This window comes from Ovis aries, chromosome 2 (genome assembly GCF_016772045.2).
Source record: "Ovis aries strain OAR_USU_Benz2616 breed Rambouillet chromosome 2, ARS-UI_Ramb_v3.0, whole genome shotgun sequence".
In the NCBI taxonomy this organism is placed as follows: domain Eukaryota; kingdom Metazoa; phylum Chordata; class Mammalia; order Artiodactyla; family Bovidae; genus Ovis; species Ovis aries.
In genome coordinates this window covers 148,496,266-148,502,422 of record NC_056055.1, presented here as the reverse complement: position 1 = coordinate 148,502,422, position 6,157 = coordinate 148,496,266, and the positions used below count along the sequence as shown (strand labels likewise).

The following is a 6,157-nucleotide window of genomic DNA, read 5'->3' as shown; positions in this document are numbered from 1 at the left end:
GATTAGTCCTAAGTGTTCATTGGAAGGACTGATGGTGAAGCTGAAACTCCAATACTTTGGCCACCTGATATGAAGAACTGACTCCTTGGAAAAGACCCTGATGCTGGCAAAGATTGAAGGCGTGAGGAGAAGGGTTTGACAGAGGGTGAGATGGTTGGATGGCATCTCTGACTTAATGGGCATGAGTCTGGGTAAACTCTGGGAGTTGGTGATGGACAGGAAGGCCTTGGGGTCGCAAAGAGTCGGATACGACTGAGCAACTGAACTGAACTGATTATTTTCATCAAATATTTCCTTTTCATAAACAAAATTTATTTTTTAATAGACACAGGAAAATACTTTTCCAAAGTGTAAAAATTAGACCTGAAATTACTTTTATGAAGTAAGTCCTTAGGCCTGGAATCACCTTAATGGTATCAATAATATTATTAGTGCTAAAATTAAAAGGAGAAAGAACTCAAGGGAAGTCTTAATATACTAAATAGTATACAAATTTTTGAATGCTCTAGAACTTAACTGTTAATTATAAATATAGTTATATATTAAACTATATCACTTATTAAGCTGTTTCAAAGCTGAAACTCCAATACTTTGTCCACCTGATGTGAAGAACTGACTCCTTGGAAAAAACCCTGATGCTGGGGAAAGATTGAAGGCAGAAGAAAAAGGGGTCAAGAGAGGATGAGATGGCTGGATGGCACCACCGACTCAATGGACATGAGTTTGAGTAAACTCTGGGAGTTGGCGATGGACAGGGAGGCCTGGTGTGCTGCAGTCCATGGGATAGCAAAGAGTCAGACATGACTGAGTGATTGAGCTTAACTGAACTGAAACTGTGTCGATTATTAAAATTTAGTACTCAAAACAAATGTCATAAAGTATGACATGCTATAAATTCTATAAAACATGTGAAGGTCTATGCAATTCATCAGAAGGATTTGACCCAATTCTAATAATTCTATCTGCCTGCTTTATTTGATTATTTAACATTGGAAGTAGGTGTATTTTAAAACAAAGTTGGGGGAAAGGAAATATTTGCTGCTAGCAGGTGCTTTTAAGAAGTGGTGTCTGGAAATAGAGCTGTGATGGCTGGGTGGTCAAGGCATTGGATTCAAAATCCAATGGGGTCTGCCCGCTCAGGTTAGAATCCTGCTCACGGCATTTCTCAGTGAAATTAAAAGATGTTGGCTCCTTGGAAGAAAAACGACGATAAACCTAGACAGTGTATTAAAAAGCAGAGACGTTACTTTGCCTACAAATGTCCGTATAGTCAAAGCTATGGTTTCTCCAGTAGTCATGTATGAATGTGAGATCTGGACAATTAAAAAGACTGGGCACTGAAAAATTGACGCCTTTGAACTGTGATGTTGGAGAAGACTCTTGAGAGTTCCTTGGACGGCAAGGAGATCAAACCAGTCAATACTAAAGGAAATCAACCCTGAATATTCATTGGAAGCACTGATGCTGAAGCTGAAGCTCCAATACTCTGGCCATCTGATGCAAAGAGCCGACTCATTGGAAAAGACCCTGATGCTGGGGAGAACCAAAGGCAAGAGAAGGGGACAACAGAGGATGAGATGACTGGATGGCATCACCAACTCAATGGACATAATTGAAGGCTCATTTTAGAAAGATCTTAATCTGTATTGTTTAAAATGAACTTTTCTTTAAATCTTAAGGAGATAAATTTCACCAAACCTGAAAATTCACTCACGGGATTTACCTCAAAGGAAGACAGGGTTTTTTCCAAATAGTTTAACTTAAAGAATAGAGATTGTTACTTAGACATAGGCGCCATCTAGTGGCAAAGGGCAGTAGTTTGGGGGTAATTGTTTTCTCATTGGATAAGAACAATATGAAACTGGCTACATTTACAGGTTTCGTTAAAGGCTTAAAAAAACACCATTTTAAATTGTAGAGATTAAATTGAAAATCATTTACTGAATTTCAAAATAATTTATATTAATGAACATCACAGCAAGGAAGAGGTTGAAAATGATGAAGGTAATATCACCATATATTGTAAAGATATGGGTGATATGAAATGGAAAATCAATGCAAATAGAATTTAAGAAAAAACTTAATTGAATGTTTTTATAGATATTTACTGTATACACACATTTTATGAAGAATGGTCTTCTTATGTTCAGAGCTCATTTTAAAAATTATTAATATATAGTGGAATTCTCTTTTCTCTGATGAAACAGGTTATATCACTATGTATTCAAAAAATTAGTCCACTGTAAGGAAAATTGGACTTTCTGATTATTTATAATTAACCAGTAAATGTTTATTAAGTAGGTATTCCACATAAATAGTTTCTGGGGAATGAATGTGATTGAAAAAATATATAGTCTCTATAATCTAACAAACTATAGCTGACAAGACAAGAGATTAATTCCAAAAAAAATTTAGTAAGAAAATTAATTTAAATTACAAACATATAACCACTGTATAAACAAAGCTCAAGAAAGACCATACTTGCTTATTCTGGTGCTTTGTACCAGCTCAAGAGAAATCATCTGTATTAAAAGTTTATTATGTGTGCTCATTACTTGGTCTGACATGATTAGACCAATAATTTCTTACACTGGCATGTTCAAACATAAACATAATGTTTTCTTATACAAAGAATTAATAATGTCAATTGTATGAAACCATATGTAACATTGTCGGGCCATGGTAGATATTTAGTTCTTTTAATTATTTTAATCTTTAATACAGATAATCAAGAATAGTTGTTGTGAAAACTGAACAAGTACTGAAGGGGAATGTTTTAGATGGGGTATGATTAGATAAGGGAAGATATAAGATGTTTTGAGTAAGATCTGGAACAGTCATAGGTATAAAATGACAAGTAGCAAAAAGGCATATAAAATAGGAGCATAAAATTGAAAGTTAACATGTTGTATTAATGATGTAGAGATCCGTGTAAATGTAGAGGTCAATGTGGAAAGTAAAAAGAAATAACACAAGAATGTGATTAGAATCATGCAAGAAATTCTCTCTTAAAGATTTTACTTTATATCGATATGATAGGCAATAGGGAAAACTGTACTCGATATTAGGGTTATAAAGACTGATAAGATTAGGTTCCTGAACTGAAAGAATACATAATAAACTAGGGTAAAACATTTGCTGGGTATCCAAAATTATTTTGAATTTTACTCAGTTTATTGATAAATATATCCGTTCAATGTTTTTATTTCTAAAAGTGTTAATTTTCAGATCCTCATGCACTAATCAAAGGGAGAGTGTCCATAGTTCTTTTGGTTGAAGAACCATCCCAGGACAGTCCCTAATGTCAGTGCATTTTTCTCGATCCTTATGATTTTCAGGGTGATTGTCAAGATGCAGTTTGGCCGTGAAAGTCCTCCTTAGATGTCATTTGTTAATTCAGTATTCTACAGCAAGATTTGGAGTGACTTGATGAAGTGTGCTGAATATTTTCTGCTGTTCATCCTCTTCACCCTGCTCTCTGCCCTAGGAGACTGGTTCCTAAAGACCGAATCATCTGGAAGCTGGTCTTAGCTTGAGACTGTCTGAATTCTACTGAGGCCAGAGCTCCTATCAGGTGGCCCATCCCCCATAGCAACACTCTCATTTCAGCTTTGGTTACTACTACCTCCCTTTGCCCCTCAAGTCTAGGGAGAGTAATACCTTCATGTTGGCAGGTACTTCAGTTGAATTCCTTTAAACATGCCCAGATCTTTAATTAAACTATCTTTTGAATGTGCCTCTGTTTCCTGCCGGAATTCTGATATAAGGCTTCCAGTCACAGTCCCAGGAAGATTATAGAAAAGGAATATACACTAAAAAAAGAGAGGCTAGGCAGAAGAGGCTATGTTTATGTTGTGGTAACAAACAAGAACTAAAATCTTAGTGGTTTAACACATAGAAGATTATTTCTCTGTCACTCAAAGGTCACTATCCTTGATGTAATTCTTCAAGGCAGCTATCATTCATGTGTCACTTAGCAATCTCATCTTCTTTGATTTTCTGGCTCCGGTTTCTTACCACAAGACACCCACATTTGCTGCTGCGGGGGGAAAGGGAACTGGAAAATTGCACAGTGGCTTTTTACCGCCTCAGCCCGAGAAGCAAAACACATCACTTCTCATAGTTGATTGATTTGAAGTATCAGATCTCCCTGGCCAACTCCTAAGGGGTTGGGAACTTTAGTCCTGTGTGAGCTCAGGAAGGAAAAAGGACGTAGAATACCTACTATTGTGGAATAATAAGCAATATGTGCATGCGCAGTCGCTAAGTCCTGTTTGACTTTTTGCAACCCCATGAACTGTAGCCCATCAGGCTCCTCTGTCCATGGGATTTCCCAAGCAAGAATACTGGAGTGGGTTGCCATTTCCTCCTCCAGGGGATCTTCCCAACCCAGGGATCGAAGCCGCATTTCCTGTGTCTCCTGCACTGGTGGCAGATTCTTTCTCACTAAGCCACCTGGGAAGCCCCATAATAAGCAATATCTTTGGCTTTTGATCGTAGTTCCCAGCACAGGGTTCTATTTTAACTTTTCGAGTGCTAGGAGCGACCTTTGTCATTCATAATCAGCCCCTTTATATCACACTTAAGTTTATGCTAATGAGATAACTTAGAATAAGGTCCCTAGATAGCCTCAGGATGGGACTGGTCACCAGAAAGACCAGGCAATTAGAGGGTAGGAACTTGCACCCCCACCCACTGACTTCCAGGAGGGGAGAGGGGCTGGATATTGAACTTTTTGAAACTTAGAGAGCTTCCAGAGTGATGAACAGGTCAGGTTGATGGGAGGGTGGCACACCTGGAGAAGACAAGGAAGCCCTGTGCCTTCCCTACCCTATGTCCTTTTCCATCTGCCTGTTCCTTTGTGTCTTTCATAATAAACTGGAGTTATAGGCATAGCATTTTCTTGAGTTCTATGAGTCATTCTAGCAAATTATCAAACCTTGGAGGGAGAAGAGGTAATAGGAACTCTGGAATTTGTAGCCAAGTTAGACAGATGTGGACTGTCTGGTACCAGGGACTTGGTACTTAGGCCTGATGTTTGAGTGAGAGCAGTATTATGAGACTGAGTCCTTAAACTTGTGAAGTCCAACACTGACTCTGGGTAGTGAGGGTAGTTAGTATCAGAATAGTATTGAATTGTAGGACACTCAGATTGTGTCAGAGAGTTAGAGATGTAGTGTTGGAAAAGACTAAATGTAGACATTGATAAGTTAAATTGTCATGTTAAAATTTAAGAGTAGCAAATGAAAAAGATTGAATATCATATACAAAGTCAATTGACTTACAGGTCATATGCAATAACTATAATAATAATACATAATGTTTACTAAATGCTTTACAAATATTGAGCCATTTAATCCTCATAACAACGCTATTTAACAAGTAGCATAATTGTTCACATTCTGGCTCTAGAATTCATGCTATTAACCCCTAATGCTAACATTTTATATATGTCTTTATTTGATTACCATTGCAATAGATATCAGCATGTTTTATACAGGTAGCAATAAATAATAGTAAATGTGGCATGAAAAGATATACAAAATGTTAACAATTAGTATATGAAACTGAAAAATCTTCATGAAAGTGAAAGTGAAATCGCTGTTGTGTCTGACTCTTTGCGACCCCATGGACTGTAGCCTACAACGATCCTCCGTCCATGGGATTTTCCAGGCAAGAGTACTGGAGTGGGTTGCCATTTCCTTCTCCAGAGGATCTTCCCAACCCAGAGATCAAACCTGGGTCTCCCGCATAGTAGGCAGATGCTTTACCATCTGAGTCACCAGGAAAATCTTCATAGTTTAGAAAAAAAAAAAAAGCACTTGCTTTTGGCAGTCGGTGGAGATAGAATCATCCCTAAAGCTAAAGTACTAGAAAATAGAAATGGTGGTGGTTTAGTCGCTAAGTCATGTCAGACTCTTTGTGACCCCGTGAACTGTCGCCTGCCAGGCTCCTCTGTCCATGATTTTCCAGGCAAGAATACTAGAGTGAGTTGTCATTTACTTCTGTAGGGGGTCTTCCCTGATCTTCCCCACAAAGGGATCAAACCCATGTCTCCTACGTTGCAAGGGGATTCTTTACCGACCGAGCCACCAGGGAAGCCAGTAGATGTGACATGTGAGAACTTAGTGCAGGAGTGTGGCATTTCAAATCAGAC

The 6,157-nt window shown here is 38.1% G+C and overlaps 1 non-coding gene across 1 annotated transcript; it reads left to right on the top strand.

Annotated features, from left to right (window-relative positions):
* The first annotated feature begins 1,079 nt into the window (after positions 1-1,079).
* Positions 1,080-1,161, top strand: TRNAL-CAA (transfer RNA leucine (anticodon CAA)). Its single transcript has one exon. It is a non-coding gene; the product is annotated as a tRNA-Leu (tRNA).
* The last annotated feature ends 4,996 nt before the right edge of the window (positions 1,162-6,157 follow it).